The following is a 9,297-nucleotide window of genomic DNA, read 5'->3' as shown; positions in this document are numbered from 1 at the left end:
GGAATACTTTGCGGCCAATTCTACTTGGTCGTACACTAAATTCACAGGGATCTCCTTTCCATCAGGCCCCACAGGTCCGACTTCGGCCATGTGGTTCGGGTCAGCCTTCGTGTACCGTGTATTCACCATCGCCCAAGCTTCCCTGGCGCCCTGACGGCAGGCCGATATCTTCCATAATCGGAAGCGCCGCTGTGCTCCCTTCAGCTTTTTTGCAAGCTCTCCAAGGCCTTCGGGTATGGAGACGGACGACCACAAGGCCTGGGCAACGCCTTGCATCACCTGCCGAACTCGTTCATGCAACTGTGCGAGCTCGGGAAGAAGATCACCCGTCGAACTAGGCATCTCCTCGGCAGGACGACCTATTAACATACCTATAGACATAACTCTGTCAGCCAGCTTCCTCGCCGAACTCTTTTTCAAAGTTCGTTCAAGCACTTACTAAATATGTCGCGTCGAAGCCGTCGGTTCTCCTTAACAGAGTCCGACAGTTGGGCATGAACATCTTTTAGTTCCACGCCCAGCTTGGTGTTGGCATCTTGGAGATCATTCTTCTCCTGCCTCACCCTTGTAAGCACGCTCTCACCAGCCTTCAGCTGGCGTATGAGCTGTTGCTTATCCGGATACACTCCAATGTCATTTGCAATTTTATCGTCAGATCTGCATATAAAGCTGCATTCTAATAGGATACTTATCATTTGACGGATATGTTACCATAGGGGGTCTCTTTGGGCTCCCCTGCTGCGGCCAGTGCGGCCTGAAGTTGGGCTTTGCACTCTTCCAGCTCCTGGGACAGTTGAGTATTCTTTTCTGTAAGAACCTACATAACAAACGATCCTTAAATCAGTTATCCTAACTGTTTCAAGTCTCAGGGGCTACTGATATATATAATCATCAAATTTTCTCACCCGTATGTCTTTTACATACTGCTCCGTGGCTCTGGCTAGACCATTTTGAGCGGCACGGAGGTGCGCGTCTCCCGAGTTAAAGGCATCCAATGCCTCTGGGGAGAAACAAGCGTCACGAAGAACAGTTCGGCGACGCCTGTGGTTCACGGCACTTTCCACCTCGGAATGGGTGGCGGACAGTCTATCCGTATCCTTTGTCGGAGGAGCACCCGGCGCACGCCTTGTACTCGTTCCCACCTCTGAGTCCGGCCTTGGAGCCTGGCTTGTGGAGGCGCGATTAGTAGCCTCTCCGGGTATAGTCCGGCGAGTGCTCTTTTTCCTGAAAAGAAGGCGTGGGCGTTAGTATGCCTCTGTAAATAATGTCTTGTAATAAAGACAGCGCGCCATACCGCTGCGCCGGTGCCTCAATCCGGACTGCGGATCTTTTCAGCCTGCCTGGCCTAGCGGCCCCTTGTTGGCTAGTTGCCACGGGCTCGACCTTCTGCCCCGAGGACCTCCCCTGCAAAACACGGCTGTTATACGGCAATAAAAAAAGAAGCACAAGGACGGATCCCTTTTTAAGTACTGAGACTTCGGTCTCAGTTACCTGTGAGGCTGGAACTAGCCCAGGGTAATCGGCCGTAATGGCTACCAAGGTATTGTCATTACTCCCTTGGTAAAATACCCCGTCAATCAGCTCCACGGATATGTCCGGATCCTCCTGAGAGGCCGGGTCAAGAGACCGTCCAGGGTCCTTGGGCTGTGGAGGAGGGCTGTTTATCTCCTTTACTGCTTGGCGCAGCTCCTGCGATGAAATCGCTAGAATGAATACTTAAACTACGGGAATATGAAACGGATGGGCGAGAAAAAGTCTCCGCTTACCCAGCTCGGAGGATTGTACATGGAGAATCCACCCTGCGGGTTGACATGATGGAATTCCTCCTCTTCTCCCTTGTACAAAGTGGACAAGATCTTTATTAGATCAGCAGCCAATCCCGGCCCTTTGCGGCCGTGGCGGGTGGCGTCATCCTCCCTGTTGAAATCCCACATGGGGTGGTCTCTATACTGTAGCGGCTGCACCCCCCGCATAATGCATATAGCCATGACCTCGATCATGGTCAATCCGGATCGAGCTAAAGAACTTATCCGGCTCATCAGATAAAGAATGTCCCTGTCATCTTCCTCCAGGGAGCTCCGAGGGCGCCAGCTCCGACGCTTCTTCAAAGGGGCGTTGTCGAACTTAGGAAGGTCGATCCGAATAGGGTCCGGAAGGGGGACATCTTCTATATAAAACCATTCTGAAGGCCAGTCTTCGGACGTCTTCTTTGGAGTCCCGGACAGGTATCCGGTCCCGGCAATACGCCATACTTCGGCTCCGCCCACTTGATATATTGATCCCTTTTTAGAACGGGGCACAAGGCAGAACAGCTTCTTCCATAGAGCGAAATGAGCCTCACAGCCCAAAAATAACTTGCAAAGGGCTACGAATCCCGCAATATGCAGCAGAGAGGCAGGCGTGAGGTTGTGTAGCTGGAGGCCATAGAACTCCAGAAGCCCCCGGAGAAACGGGTGAATTGGAAATCCGAGCCCCCTTACCAGATAAGGGACAAGGCATACCCGCTCTCCCTTAGAGGGATTGGTACGACTCTCTGCTTGCTCTCCGCCATTATAGGTGGTAAGCCCGGCTCGAACCGGGACCAGGTACGCTGGGGGAAGAAATCCCTTGGACTGAAGCATCACCAATTTGCTGTGCGGGATGGAACATCTCTCCCAATCTCCAGGCTTGGAACTGGGGGTGCGAGAGGAGGAGCTGCGTCGACCGGCCATGGTGGAATGGATCTCTGTCAGGTGCGCTCCGATGAAGACTCGGCAAGGGAGGATGATGTGATTTGGATCTGAATCCTCGTCTTTTTAAATAGGCGGCTCATTTACATAGCTAGGGGTAAATGTGAAAACACCCTGGCTCTTCACATTCGCTCGACACGTGAAAAGTGGCCATTATTGGATGCAGAAGCCAAGGAGTACAAACCATCACAAGAAACCGGACATTATTTCAACAGGTACACAGAATTTGGAGAGGATCCCGCCCTGCAATGCCAAAGATAACACTGCGCGCCGGACTCGTCGTCATTGAAGGCTGGTTCGCGGGCTACTGAGGGAGTCCTGGATTAGGGGGTCTCCGGATATCCGGACTATCTCCATTGGCCAGACTGTTAGACTATGAAGATACAAGATTGAAGACTTCGTCTCGTGTCCGGATGGGACTCTACTTAGCGTGGAAGGCAAGCTAGGCAATACGTATATGGATATCTCCTCCTTTGTAACCGACCTTGTGTAACCCTAACCCTCTCCGGTGTCTATATAAACCGAAGGGTTTTAGTCCGTAGGACAACATACAATCATACCATAGGCTAGCTTCTAGGGTTTAGCCTCTCTGATCTCGTGGTAGATCTACTCTTGTAACACCCATATCATCAATATTAATCAAGCAGGACGTAGGGTTTTACCTCCATCAAGAGGGCCCGAACCTGAGTAAAACTTCGTGTCCCTTGTCTCTTGTTACCATCCGGCCTAGACGCACAGTTCGGGACCCCCTACCCGAGATCCGCCGGTTTTGACACCGACAGGTGGCTTCTGGACTCGAGGAGGGTGGGGATGATCCCTGGTCAACGCACCGCGGCGACAAAGGCCTTGCCGACGGCGGGCTTCTTCACTGACTCACAACGCTTTTCTAGGCTATGGCTTTCCTCCGAGTGCGACGACAGTTAGCGGCGGCGATGGCAATTGCAGGATTACCTGAGTTTCTTTTGCAAAGTTCTGTGAACACGTGTTGTTTTTTGACCCTTTCTGGTTGATTCTGCGCGCGTGCTTGTATTCATCTAATTTGTGATTAATGATACATGCAGTTAACTTTAAAAAAACATGGATCGGAGGGAGTAATATACTCCTAATTTAAAATAATGAATGGTTCTTCTTTTGCCCTTGTTATTCCCGGTTACTCCCACTGAACTCATCGTGTACGTGCATTGCAATACACATGTCCGTTAATGCACAAAACCTCAATCCAATTGATGCTAGTAGTCTTTAGAATCCCGATTTTGCTATTTTAAGGTACCTGAAAATTTTCATTGCATCAATCACTTTCCTAGTCATCAGGAACTCGACATTGTGACGCCCCCAATTCAATCGTACACTAATCATGCACGCAAATGTGTACGATCAAGATCAGGGACTCACGGGGAGATATCACAACACAACTCTAAAAACATAAATAAGTCATACAAGCATCATAATACAAGCCAGGGGCCTCGAGGGCTCGAATACAAGTGCTCGATCATAGACGAGTCAGCGGAAGCAACAAAAAAATCTGAGTACAGACATAAGTTGAACAAGTTTGCCTTAAGAAGGCTAGCACAAACTGGAATACAAATCGAAAGAGGCGCAGGCCTCCTGCCTGGGATCCTCCTAACTACTCCTGGTCGTCATCAGCGGGCTGCACGTAGTAGTAGGCACCTCCAGTGTAGTAGGAGTCGTCGTCGAAGGTGGCGTCTGGCTCCTGGACTCCAGCATCTGGTTGCGACAACCAGAAAGAAAGGAAAGGGGGGAAAGGGGGGAGAAAGCAACCGTGAGTACTCATCCAAAGTACTCGCAAGCAAGGAACTACACTACATATGCATGGGTGTATGTGTAAGGAGGCCATATCAGTGGACTGAACTGCAGAATGCCAGAATAAGAGGGGGATAGCTAATCCTGTCGAAGACTACGCTTCTGGCAGCCTCCGTCTTGCAGCATGTAGAAGAGAGTAGATTGAAGTCCTCCAAGTAGCATCTCCAAGTAGCAACTCCAAGAGCATCGCATAGCATAATCCTACTCGGCGATCCTCTCCTCGTCGCCCTGTGGAAAAGCGATCACCGGGTTGTCTGTGGAACTTGGAAGGGTGTGTTTTTATGAAGTATCCGGTTCTAGTTGTCATAAGGTCAAGGTACAACTCCAAGTCGTCCTGTTACCGAAGATCACGGCTATTCGAATAGATTAACTTCCCTGCAGGGGTGCACCATCTTACCCAACACGCTTGATCCCATTTGGCCGGACACACTTTCCTGGGTCATGCCCGGCCTCGGAAGATCAACACGTCGCAGCCCCACCTAGGCAAAACAGAGAGGCCAGCACGCCGGTCTAAACCTAAGCGCACAGGGGTTTGGGCCCATCGCCCATAGCACACCTGCACGTTGCGAGGGCGGCCGGAAGCAGACCTAGCCTAGCAGGCGTTCCAGTCCAATCCGGCGCGCGCCGCTCCGTCGCTGACGTCTGAAGTGCTTCGGCTGATACCACGACGCCGGGATACCCATAACTACTCCCACGTAGATGGTTAGTGCGTATAGGCTCGTAGCCAACTCAGATCAAATACCAAGATCTCGTTAAGCGTTTTAAATATCCGCGAACGCCGAACAGGGCCAGGCCCACCTGTCTCCTAGGTGGTCTCAACCTGCCCTGTCGCTCCGCCACAAAGATCCACACAGAGGGCCGTCGGGACAAAGGTCCTTTCAGCCCCCAATCCGTCAATCACTCACGGGTACTCTTCGAGCTGACCCGACTTTAGTCACCATTTGTATAGTATGTATGCATGAATAATATATACCCGTGATCACCTCCCGAGTGATCACGGCCCAATAGTATAGCAAGGCAGACTGACAAGAATGTAGGGCCAATGGTGATAAACTAGCATCCTATACTAAGCATTTAGGATTGCGGGTAAGGTATCATTGACTGTAGCAACAATGTCAGGCTATGCATCAGAATAGGATTAACGGAAAGCAGTAACATGCTACACTACTCTAATGCAAGCAGTATAGAGGAGAATAGGCGATATCTGGTGATCAAGGGGGGGGGGCTTGCCTGGTTGCTCTGGCAAGAGAGAGTGGTCGTCAACTCCGTAGTCGTACGGGGCAGCAGCAACGACGTCGGTCTCGTAGTCTACCGAAGAGAAGAGGGGGGAAGAAACAGTAAATACATAGCAAGCAAGTGCATAACGATGCATGACATGACAAGTATCGATGCTAGGTGTGCCCAATCGCGGTAGTAGGTGATACCGACGAAGGGGGAAAACAACCGGGAAAGTATTCCCGGTGTTTTACGTTTTCGGACAGATGAACCAGAGGGGGAAAAGTTGCAATTCCGATAGGTTAGGGATGTGTGGCAGACGAACGGGCTGCGTATCCGGGTTCGTCTCGTCGATCTGAGCAACTTTCATGTAGAAAGTATTTTCATCCGAGTTACGGATTAAAAGATATGATTTTCTAAAGATTTAACTCATTTTCAGGAATTTAATTAATTATTTAAATCCAACATTATCCAGAATAGTAAATGATGACGTCAGCATGACATCATAGTGATGTCAGCATGTCAACTGGTCGGTTGACCAGTCAAACCAGATAGGTGGGTCCAGTGGGACCCACATGTCATTGACAGGGTACTAACAAAGTTTTTAAAACTAACTAAATAGGTTAATTAGCAGGTAGGGCCCAGTAGTCAGTGAGAGATTAGGTTTTAATTTATTTATTTAATTAATTAGCAGTTTATCTAATTGTTTTTATTTATTTTAAGACATGGGGCCCGCACGTCAGTGGCAGTAGCTGCCACGTCAGCAGTTGACTGGGTCAACCCAGTCAACTAGGACCCGCAGGGCCCACTGGCAGTGGCGCTGGGTTGGCCCCAGGCCAACCACGTAGGCGACGGCCGGCGTTTAGCCGCCGGCGACGTCAGAACGCGGCGGGGGCACCCGGGCCTCGTCGGGATTTCGCTACACGGCGTCGTTCGGCGCGCAGCTTGGTCTAATCGAACGGCCACTCGATGCCGCGTCGAGTGGGGGTGGTGGTATGGTCGGACTTGGCCGGAATCGGCACCGGCGATGAGCAGAGGCGGCGGCGTCGTTCGGGACATCATCGGGATCGCGCTAGGAAGCACCAAACCGCGTGCAACAACTTGCGTTCGAACCGCATAGGCATTCCGCGTCGTTTGGCGGTGGCGCTGGACCAAATGGTTGCCGGAAACACGGCCGACGACGAGCTTTGGCGGCAGCGCGGTCGGGCCCCCGACGGGAAACACACTATGAGGCACGGGAGGGAGTGTGCGCGTGCGCGTTGGGCTCCTGTGAGCATCAGGAGTACGATGCCGTGCTCAGGCGAGCACGACAGAGGCCATGGCCATGGCGGCGAAGCGACCGGCGGTGGTGAGCTCTCGGGCGTGACACCGAGCTAGCTAGAGCGTGAGCTAGGGGAGCTAGAGGGCAGCGGGGGGGAGGCAGCTCACCTAGCGGCACGCACGGTGGCCCTTGGTGGCTTAGTAGCAGCAGAGGGGTGTCGCCGGAGTTGGTGAAGAACGCGGCAGCCGGAGATGTGGACGAAGGGGATCCGGCGATTCGGGGCTCCCCCGCTCCAGCTGAGGCCTCCGGTGGATGAGGAAGATGATGGAGGCGTCGACGGACACGCAGGCGCGGCGAGGCGGCGACTGTGGCCGCGCGATTCACGGCGGCGAGGCCATGGCGGTGCTCGGTTGCGGTGGGGAACGAGGGGGAGATGGATCTGGAGGGGAGAGGGAGAGGCTCGGGGGCCGAGGGCGAGCGTGGGGGCGAGTGGGAGGCGGGATCGAGGAGGCAGGGGGGTGCTGGCGATCTTATCCCCCGTCGTCGCCGGCGAGAGGGTGCGGCGGGGACGCACCCCTGTTCCGACCCGGGTCGGGGGAACAGAGAAAGGAGGCGGCAGGGGGAGGCGGGCCGGTTCGGCCGGGTGGGCCAGCTGGCAGGGGCGGTGGCTAGCTGGGCCTTTCGGCCCAGGGGGAAGGGGGTTTCTTCTTTTTCCCTTTCTTTTCCTTTTTTTTATGTTCTGTTTTATTTAATTTGGGCATTTAAGCAATTTATAAATTTGTGTCATCTACACCATAATTGCCTATGCCATATTTGGCATTGTCCGAACATTTTTGTTTCAATTTTTGAAAACTTTTATTGTTGACATTAATTTGAATTTGAATTTTGAAGCGGTTTCGAATTAACCCAAGATTAACTACAGTGACAGAGGTGATGTGGCACCATTAACGTGGGATTACTGTAGCATGATTATCCGGGCGTCACAGACATGGGGAGGCCGACCTTGCCGGGGGAGCAACATTCTCATTATCTATTTTTGGAGGGAGCAACAGCTTCATTAAGCATCATCCTCATTACTGTATCTCTTAGGGGTGCGCGTGAGGGGGGTCACCGGAGTTGTTCACTGGTGGTGCGGCTTAGAGGGATGGTTGGGGTGGCGGTCAGCATGACAGTGGGGGAGGTAGATGGAAGGGCAAGGCGGCAATAGTTGGCGATACTTGCAGTTACTTCTAAAACATGAAGTTGCGGTAGTTGCAGGGCCAGCCCTGGGGTATGGCCGGAGGGGCGATGGTCCAGGGGGTCCCATGATGAAGTATACATGCATAGTATATAGCCCAGCAGAAAATAGATAAGAAAAAAAGGCCCATCAGATAGAGCTAGTAGCGATTAGCGAAGCGTCAGTGCATCACGCGAGACTAAGGCACGGCGCCACAGCCGCTCCTTTCGCTTGTGTGAAACAAATCAATCCAAGATCTTATCGAGTCATCGTTTCGCTAATTAGCTCGTGCCTTCGTTGCTCGTCGGTTCATATTCGTTGTTCGTCCCCTCCTCGACCGTCGGCCTGTCGCTCGGCGCCTCGGCCGCCGCTGGTTGTCGCTGCTGCGCGCGCCGGGCGGCAGTCCGTCCATCCGCGCGGCAGTCCTGATCCACCGCCAAACCCTAATTTTAGTAGTTTTCTTATTTTATTCTTTAGTAAGTATTCAACTATCAATTATTCATCCATGATTCGTCCTCTAATTTCAGTGTACATGGAGTAATTTTAGTGTATAATTTTCTAATTCAATCTTTCACAGTACGTATTCAACCACCCTATTTTTTGTCATTCTGCGTACATGTCTAGGGTTTCAATCATCCGATGTATAAATTTCTAATTCTTTGTATCCTTTTTTTTCATAATTTTAGGACATCAACATGCCATGTTGCCTAAAAAACATTTGTCGGGTGCTGAAAATAGGAGACAAAAAAGAGAAAGTGATCCAAAAATTCGAACACCGAATGGTTCTTCGAATATGGTCCTTATTTGAGGTTATCATGTCATGTTGGTTTCATTTTGCTATCCTTTAATATTTCTGCCATAATATGGCATTATCCAACAATTATTATAGTCATCAAATCTCAGAGTAAAGATGTGGTTGCAAGTTTTATATATATAGGGTCGCGCTATTCGTCACCCTGGGTGAGGAATAGTTATTCTTCATCCCCCCCCCCCCTCAATGCACCGTAATTTTACGTTTCGTAAGTTTTGTCTTATTTCCGACGCAAAAAAAGACC

Source organism: Triticum aestivum, chromosome 4A (genome assembly GCF_018294505.1).
Source record: "Triticum aestivum cultivar Chinese Spring chromosome 4A, IWGSC CS RefSeq v2.1, whole genome shotgun sequence".
Taxonomy (NCBI): domain Eukaryota; kingdom Viridiplantae; phylum Streptophyta; class Magnoliopsida; order Poales; family Poaceae; genus Triticum; species Triticum aestivum.
This window is presented reverse-complemented; position numbering follows the sequence as displayed.